The sequence below is a fragment of the Eriocheir sinensis genome, chromosome 31 (assembly GCF_024679095.1).
Source record: "Eriocheir sinensis breed Jianghai 21 chromosome 31, ASM2467909v1, whole genome shotgun sequence".
NCBI lineage: Eukaryota > Metazoa > Arthropoda > Malacostraca > Decapoda > Varunidae > Eriocheir > Eriocheir sinensis.
In genome coordinates this window covers 6,295,519-6,304,970 of record NC_066539.1, presented here as the reverse complement: position 1 = coordinate 6,304,970, position 9,452 = coordinate 6,295,519, and the positions used below count along the sequence as shown (strand labels likewise).

Sequence of the window (9,452 nt, the reverse complement as noted above, 5' to 3'; positions counted from 1 at the left end):
CTAGGTAAGGAGAAAATTTTACACAATACTCATATTTTACTATAAAACTGTCACTTATTTATTTTAGTCGTTAGTTTCTTATTTTAAACTTCAAGATGTAATCAATAATAATAATAAGTCCCACACACAGCTACAAGCTGACAGTTTTCAGTCATCGCCGAGTGGCATAAGACTATCCACATGTTGTCCTGATGGTCGCTTGTCAGCCCTGACTAGCTTAACCCTCTCTAAAGAGGACAAAGTGGAGATCCGGAGGCAGGCATGAGCCAAAAGTTGGAAAGTTTCGTTTAGTCGGCGCAACATCTATGGTCATATGTCTGAGAGAGACAGAAGGGGAAGAAATTATTGGAGAAGGGAACAGATCCCAGGAGACGGGACACAACCCCCGATTAATACCTGGTACCCATTCACTGCTGGGTGGACAGGGGCGTAGGGTATCGGAAAAGCCGCCCAAATTTTTTCACTCCACCCGGGAATCGAACCCGGGCTCTCTCGGTTGTGAGCCGAGTGTGCTAACCACTGCACCACGAAGCCCCTGGTATGAGTCAAGCAAGATGGCGCCACCATAAAAGTGCTTGTGTTACTAATGGGCTGTGGCCGACCAGCAGGCCCCATCAAGAAAGCGTACCGACGCTCTAGGCTGAGCATAAAATCAGATCTAAATTTATCATTGTGAAATCTTCGAAAGTATCTCTTCTTCCTCATATTTTTCTTTCAATATAGCATAACCCTGCCAGCCAAGTTTACGCAGAAGGCGATGCAGGCGCTCAGTTGTTACGTATTGTGTGACAAATGACGTAACAGCAATACCTTCATTGTATCTTCAACTAATTATTGATAACCTGAGATATTACACACGAAAAAGGTTTAACTCTACGGCCCGGGAGTAAAAACAATTTTTCTTCCGGGCGTGTAACGTTTCGCTCGTGTGAATTTCTCCCGAGACGTAGAAAACCCACACGAGCGAAACGTTCTAGAACAAAACATAAACTTGTGCCCACCAAGATGCTCGGCCGGGGCATCAATTTCACGACGTTGGTATCTGACACAACACCGCCGTGACGGTGAGGACACCCGCCGCCCACTCACCTGTGATTCACGCTGCCGTAAACACCGTCAGTCAAGGGCAATATTACAGGTGCTAGAATGTTTCACTGATATGTTACTCGTTAAGGCGTGAATGACGTTCCTCTCGCCCAATAACCTGTGTTTCCCCGCTGTCAAAAAGAGAGTCGGTCAGTGGGATTGCAGTTGTTGTGTTCACTGTGTTACCAGATAAGTAACGAGGGGATGTAATGTGTGTAACGATCAGCCCCGAGGTGAAGGAATGGGCACAGAGGCACGACTAGCTGTTAATCAAGCTGAATTACAAGCTTTGCTCAGAGTTAATGGCTGGTTAGTTAAGTTATAAATGACTCTACATTGACCTCTTCCCTTAGGTTAGTACGGGCTGCAGCCATTTCTATCAAGAAGAGCTGCCTAATATGGAAAGTTGGCCTACTAAAGACTCCATACTTCCTTGCACAAATAGTCGAGATTTATTCAGACACACTGTCATAAATGTGGTAAGAGAAACTATGTATATCATCCAGTGAAAAATAATATACTTCCACCACATATAGTCCATGTTTGACTGAACATGTCACAAGCTTGATTATGGTTTGATTGAAGTCTAAATCAACGTTTACTAATTACCCACGCTGTGGAGGAACATACACACATACTAAACTGGTCTTCAAGGGTTTGAATAGCTATAGAGGTCACTACACGATCGGGCATATGTATACCTGTGTGGAAAAAAAATATACACATACACATCAATACATCCAACAAAGATTAACAGGTGAAAATAATCTAAAACAGGCAATCATTACTAACGCAGACACCAAAAATTGCCAAAAAAAGAATATCCGAAATAAAATATCAAACATGAATGTACTGAGCACAAAAAAGGCGGACATGAAATCAAGTAAGACAATGACACCAAAACACTCAAGACGCACACGTTAAAATGACACACACACACGATGATAAAAGAATCACTTACACAAACGCAACAAAGGACGACTCCCCAGCACATCGGAGGCGGGGGGCGGGAGCAAGGTTATCGGGGCTGAATTACACCTTGGCATTGTTGTTTAGTGCTGCTGTAACACAAATTCTGCATGATTAGTGATAGAGGACGAATTATTGCTGACAAATCTTTCTTTAAAACATTTACGGACACACACACACACACACACACACACACATTCTCTCTCTCTCTCTCTCTCTCTCTCTCTCTCTCTCTCTCTCTCTCTCTCTCTCTCTCTCTCTCTCTCTCTCTCTCTCTCTCTCTCTCTTTGTGGCAATTATCCCGTGTCCAAGCCTTGCAACAGGGACAGACGCGGTGGACCCCTCGGGAAGGCATACCTATCAGGACACTGGCTGATTAGGTGCAGGTAACTGAGGGCGTGACTGACAGGTGAAGGAGGAGGAGGTGGAGGAGAAGGAGGAGGAGGAGGAGGAGGAGGAGGAGAATGAGCAACAAAAAGGGGAAGAAAAAGACTAAGAGAACAAAGAAAAGGATGATAAGGGAAAAAAGAAAACAGGAAGAATCTTGGACAGTAATTTCTTCCTCTCAAAACCTTCAAGTCCCATGATATCGTACTGTGTTGTGGACGCCTAGTGCCTATGTCGTGTTAGTTCCTAGTCCTTCTCAACCAGCCAGCGAGTCAGTTAGCCAACCAGTGCTCGAGGTTTTGGCGGCGCTTGAGTGACGGCCAGCAGAGAGGCAGTACAGTGGCTTGATTGAAAGAGGGGCGTGGGACGGTCCACTGAGCAGGAACAACAGGGCAGGGCAGGGCCGGGCCAAGGCAAGACATGGAGGACGGTTGGAGGGAGAGAGAGGGAGGGAGAGATTATAGTTCATGGTGGCAGTGGAGGAGGAGTAGTAAGAAAAGGAGGAGGAGGAAGAGAAGGAAGAGAAAATGGTGCAGTGTCAAAACGCGAAAATAAAGAAAATGTATAATGTTAGAAATAGACACAAGACGAGGAGAAAAAATGTTAGGAAAGGAGTGAGGAAAATGAGGAAGAGAGAAAATTCGAGCAGTATAAGAAAATAATCAAACGAAAAAAAAATGGATAACAGGCACAAAAAGAAAACATAATAAACTAAAGAACAAGAACACGCATGAAAATAAAGCTAAAAGAGAAAGCCAGACATGGATAGGATCAGCAACAACAACAACAACAACAACAAGAGCAGCAACCCAGTGAACCGTTAATTGAGGGAAAGAACAAAACAAAACAAAAAAAACAAAAATGGTGCAAGAAGACTAAATAAATATAAGTAACGAAAGAAGCCGCGATAAGCATATAAACAATAATTAAATACTCGTTCCTCGGCGCCTTAAATGAATAAACGACGGAGCAAAACTCTTAAAGCATGATGCATAAGCTGCTGTACGTAGAGATAGTGGTGGCTGGGGGGGGGAGGAGGCAGAGAGAGAGAGAGAGAGAGAGAGAGAGAGAGAGAGAGAGAGAGAGAGAGAGAGAGAGAGAGAGAGAGAGAGAGAGAGAGAGAGAGAGAGAGAGAGAGAGAGAGAGAGAGAGAGAGGTGGAAGTCAGGGAAGGAGGGGGGGGGGGATAGGATTGATAAGCCTGGACAAGGGTATGGTAGCCCACTCGTCACTGGAGGGCAGGCCGCGCCGTGTCCGTGCTGGTGACAAATAAGGCAACGCGGGACAGTGATCACGGACACGCACATCACGCTGCAACTGTTGACACCAAGATCTATAGAAGGGGTTGACACGCTGCTGCTTGGGACTGACTCACACAGGAGGAGGACGTCATCAGTGTACTCCTATGTCTCTAGTTTACTGCATTTTCCTCACTTTCCTTCATATCTCTTCACTTCATATTTTTCAGTCAACTCGAAATTCAACGGCAGCTTCGATTTCTTCTATCGTTAATTTCCAAATAAATCACTTCCAGTTGTTTCGTCATGTTGGATGGATACCCATTAACCCGTAAAAATGGTTCATAGAAACTTGGCAGGGAAGGGGTCTGGCATATTGCTTTGTTGGAACGGATCTCAAGGGAAATGTCTTAGGAGGCTTGATATATGAGCGTGTATATATATAATTTACGGAAAGGGAGATAGGTAATGAAAGTCTCACTGATATCACCCTACTAAACACTATACTATCATGGACCTTTTTTTTTTTCAAGATACGACCGAAACAATTATTGCGACAGTTGCCATAAACTCTTTGTAGTTATGCGTGCAAATTCTACATGAAATTATACTTTTAGCTTTCCGTGGCACCTTTATTACAAGGGAACACTTAACTAAGTTCATCACAGCTGGGGGTGTAGTAGGAAGCGAACAAGGAGTCTCTCTCTCTCTCTCTCTCTCTCTCTCTCTCTCTCTCTCTCTCTCTCTCTCTCTCTCTCTCTCTCTCTCTCTCTCTCTCTCTCTCTCTCTCTCTCTCTCTCTCTCTCTCTCTCTCTCCCCCCCATCCCCCCAAGGAGGTGCAGCCTAAGCACTTGACAGCGTGGAATTACGTCACAAAATATCTTGTACCGGGAGAACCTGCGCCTCCACGGAAGCACGACCACCTCAGACCTCCTCCTCCTCCTCCTCCTCCTTCTGCTTCTTCTATTTCTTCTTTCTCTTCTATTTCTTCTTTCTCTTCTTTCTCTTCTTCTTCTTCTTCTTCTTCTTATTATTATTATTATTATTATTATTATTATTATTATTATTATTATTATATTTTGCTGCTGCTGCTGCTGCTTCTCCCTCTTCTTTGTCCTTCTCCTCCACTTTCTCCCTCCCGCTCCAACTTATCCTCCTCCACTTACTCCTCCTGCTGTTAATGCGGATGCTGCTGATGCTATTATTCCTCCTCCTCCTCCTCCTCTTCCACTGTCTCCTCCAACAATTTTTCCTTCATCCCTTGCTCTCCTCCGACAGATTTAACCACCAAGTCGAGGCCTCGGATAAGAAATTCTTAATTCAGCATTTTTCTGATACACATAATGAAGAAAAGTTATAACGAGCGTTGTACATACCTCACAAAAAAGTCACAAGTGCCTCTTTGCCTTTCAGCTACCAGTAGAAAAATTCCCTAATGTGAAACGCATGAAGCCGTTGCGAAAAAAGAAGAAAATGCTTTTGTCTAAGGCGCAAATTTTAATATTAGTAATACCGACATAAATGATTTTTCATTTTGCTTCAAAATATAGTTACTGAAAATTAAAGCATGAATATTTATTCCATGTTTTCAAATCAATATCTATCAACTCCAAAGGGTTTGAATTGTAAAACAGTGACAGCTACGTATGTCATGAGGCTTAAATTAAGTTTAAGTTTCTTTCATTGACGCAACACCTGCAAACATGGATCAGAAAATTAACACAAGAAAAGACGCTTAAGAGTATCTGAAAAATCATTCTTCCCTAAAAAAGGAGAATAGGAATAGTCAAAAGTTAGTGTCAGACTCAACAAGAGTGTCTTGATACAACTTTCTTTAGAGATATGGAGAAATAAAAACAAAGAACCAAAAACACACCACACCAACCCGATCAACTACAAACCAATTCCTTCATTAGAAGTAACAAGGAAAATCAAGGAAAAAAAATCAACACAAGACTCGGACAATTTTTAGAAACAAATACTATATTACAAAAAACACAACATGGTTTCAGAAGCAAGCGAGGAACAGATACAGGCCTCACCACCATACACGAGACACCAGCACATCACACAAATGAAAATGCTGGCTAACTCCTGCTTTAGAGGATTTGAAATAACACTAAAAAGAAAGGTTCCTTTTTTTGCAAACATGCAGTTATCCGTAAAAACACCGAAATAAATCAGTTTGAGAAAAAAATAATCCATCAAAGTCCTTAAAATGTAAAATCAACAACCGGGATGGAACGGGAAACTCCATTACCGTAATACTGAGGCTACAGCGCAAGGTGAAAAAAATAAAAGCAACCCAAACATCAACAAATCAGCATTTCATAAAAAAATAACACCAAACTGAAAGAAGACCAAGAGAAAGAAGAAGCCTTCAGAGAAATCTGGGAAAACATGTTTAAAATCACTCAAGAAGAAAACAAGCAATACGAAAGAGAACAACAAAGAGAAGACGAAGAATTCCTTAATTGAAACGAAGACACACACAACATGTACACCCTCTCAGACACAGCGAGACTACAATCGACACAATACACAGACACGCTCATCTCACTAACTCAAATACAAAGTGCCATTAAAACCTTCAAAAATGACACTTCAGGGGAAACAAAAATAAACAGAACAATACTGAAAAAACTTACCAAATAATGCACTTATAAAATTACAATGGCTATTCAACCACACGTTCTCAATGGGATACTTTCCCAACAAATCCAAAACTGCAATCATTAGACCCATTACAAAACCAAACACACACCGCACCAACACGATCAACTGCAGACCAACCCTAGACAGAAGAGCACCAGGAATGAAATATACAACACAACGCCACAAAGAAAGCACTCGCATTCAATACAAAGGCGACTGACAACAGCAAACAGCTTAGATAGACAAAAAAAACTTGTACAAAGCAATACCCACCACCTTTTATCTTTCGTACTTAATTCCAATTCCTTCTAACTTTATCCAATCATATCCCCCAATTCTTTCTATCTTTTACCTATCCAAACATCAACAACAACATTTGAGCAGCAAATATAAACACATTTCCTTTTTTCGTAAAACGTGCAATTCTCCGCGGTAAAAAAAAAACGAAATAAATGAATTTGAAAAACAGAATCCATCAACATCCTTACAACGTAAAATCAACAACCGCGATGGAACGGAAAACCCCATTACCGTAATACTGAGGCCACAGCGTTGCGGTGTGAAGTGGAAGCGACCCTGTCACTGAGTGGAAATGGCCAAGATATCAAGGCTACCACGCAGGCTATTCACGGAGAAATGATCGATACAGATCAAGTTTACTTAATCCCTTAATTCCCTTAATGAAATGTGTCGCCGTCCTTGCCGCTGGAGTAGCTGGTGTGCAGCTTGGCGTTCCTCATGAGGTGGAGGTTCTGGCGGCGCGGCAGCCTGAAGCCTCGCCGCTGGATGGCGGCGCCGAGGTCGTTACGAGTCAGCAGGGGAGTGGGACGCCGCATCACTCTCGCGTACTGGTACTCCTGCTTGGCCTTGCGATTCGAAGGCATGATCCTGCACTGGGGCCGGGCGGTCTTGATGCCGCGGTTCCCTTTGCACATCACGTGGCCAAACTCCATCTTATTCAGTTCTCGAGCATCGCAACAGTATTCCTGCTGTAGCTTCCTGGCCACCGCCCTGACCACAAACTTCCCAGTGGTGGATTTCTCTCCAGCGTCAGTCGTGAACAGTCGAATACTGCTCATGGCCTCATGCGGGTGAACCAAGACACACCTCGTGAAGGCGTTCTTGGTCCTCTTCGTAGGTGCCTTGTTGGGGTTCTTTCTGTCCTCAACAATGACTGCCGTGCTGGCCCACAGTGTGTGCAGCGGTGAGTCGTTATACACGCCCACGCCCAACACACACACCCGGCCCTTCATCAACGTACACTCGTACTTCTCGACGAGGTACTTTTCTATGTGCCCCGCCACCACTGAGTCAACCACCTCGGCCACAGGGACGTTGGCTGCCAAACAGTAACACTGGAAGAGACGCATAAGGAGCCAGGCGGGCGTGCACACCCTTCGGGAATCGTCATGGCAGTGACTGCGCAGGAAACCATCCAGGAAAACCTGCGTCTGCAGCCTTAGCTGCTCCTCGTCTTCAGCGGCCCACGCGGACTCAACTGTGGGCTGTGCAAGGCACACCAGTTTACCGGCTTCTTTGAGCCACGCATAATCTTCTCCCACTAGTCTGACAGTTTTTACTTTCTTTTTCTTTTCATACACAAAGCTGCCAGGAGCGGGGAGAGAAGACTTCCGAGGAGCACACTGTTGATTCACTTCCGCCCCTTTCTCACAAATTCCATGCCAATCGCTTGTAACCACAACGGGTCGGACCTGTGAAGGTTTCTGACCGTGACTTCTAATTTTCGGATCGCCCGCATCTTCCAAAGGTGAGCTGGGCGACGAAAGATCTCGTCCTGCTTTCTTAGCAGGTTCGGACCTTCCTATCTTGGGCAGTGCAACGGATTTATCGACGAGTTTCATCGGTGTGTTGTCAATCTCTTTGCTGAGGAGCTCCCGCTCCTCCCGGTACCACGAAGTGATCAGGGATGCCGCTCGCCCCTCTGGCTGAGCAAGCCGACCCCCGAGGTTCTTGGTTCCGGTGATTGGGTGGGCCATTCCTCTCTCTGGTACTTACACATAGGGCTCGATTCAACACATCACCTCGGATTCGAAGAAGCCGTTTTGGGGACCTTGGAGTTGACATTGCACCCCCCCGAGTCTAGAGCTGGTTGGTCTAGCGTGCCGTGACGACACACACAGACAGGTGATGAAGCCATCTTTACCAAACACATCTCACCACGCAGTCACACCAGAGCAATAAGAGGAACTCCCTCCCTTACCTAGAGGCTGCCGTGATCTGGACACCTGCTTACAGGTACGTCCTTAAACGACCCAAGCACTTTACCAAGAAACTCTCTCTCTCTCTCTCTCTCTCTCTCTCTCTCTCTCTCTCTCTCTCTCTCTCTCTCTCTCTCTCTCTCTCTCTCTCTCTCTCTCTCTCTCTCTCTCACACACACACACACACACACACACACACACACGGCATTGGTACAGGGCCTCGTCTGACCTTACAGGCTGACCTCTACAGTAGCGGAAGGCTTGTTGTTGTCTCTGTTCGGCGGCTGATAGTCACGCTTAACGAGGCTTGCAAGGGAATGCTCTGAGGCAGGTCACTGCACAGGCCCGACTCTGTGATATGCGCATAGTATGTCTCTTGGAAGTGTTCTGGGGGCAAGTACAAGGAATAACATATGATAGAGAAGACAACACATACCTTAATCATCAAATTTATTATTGATAAAAGTTGAAGTAGCATTGGTGTAGAGAATTCATTAGAGATTGTGTTTGCAATATGTAGACGAGGTATTGTGTAAGGAATCTGGAATAATAAAAGAACGGGAAATTATTCTTGACGAACAGAGTTCATTGCAGGACACCTCGTTGGTCACTGTTCTCATTTTATCATGGGCTTTTTATAAACATTATTTTTTACCTTAGCGTAAACAGTACTATTTTTAAGCCGAAATAAATATATCGTTTTTCCAATAATACCTCAGAAGACTGTATTCCAGACACATAAAACAATTTTGGACAGAGTAAAGTCAAAGGCTGCTCGTCTCATTAGCTGCCCTTTTCTTCCTGACTTGTTCTATATCTAAAATAAAGCCGCACTGTTGCTTCCGTTACTATTTACTTTCGATATTTTCGTGCTCTTCTGACCGCCCAACTGATTGTCC

General features: G+C 44.4%; 1 long non-coding RNA gene across 1 annotated transcript in view; it reads right to left on the bottom strand.

Moving 5' to 3' along the window:
- Window positions 1-1,622: 1,622 nt before the first annotated feature.
- LOC127005842 (uncharacterized) overlaps window positions 1,623-9,452 on the bottom strand; it is a 19,718-nt gene continuing 11,888 nt past the window's right edge. Inside the window, exons 3-5 of the long non-coding RNA XR_007758953.1 lie at window positions 8,783-8,940; window positions 2,048-2,147; window positions 1,623-1,787 (exon numbers count right to left, since the gene is read on the bottom strand). This is a non-coding gene — a long non-coding RNA (uncharacterized LOC127005842). The remainder of the gene's footprint in view (window positions 1,788-2,047; window positions 2,148-8,782; window positions 8,941-9,452) is intronic.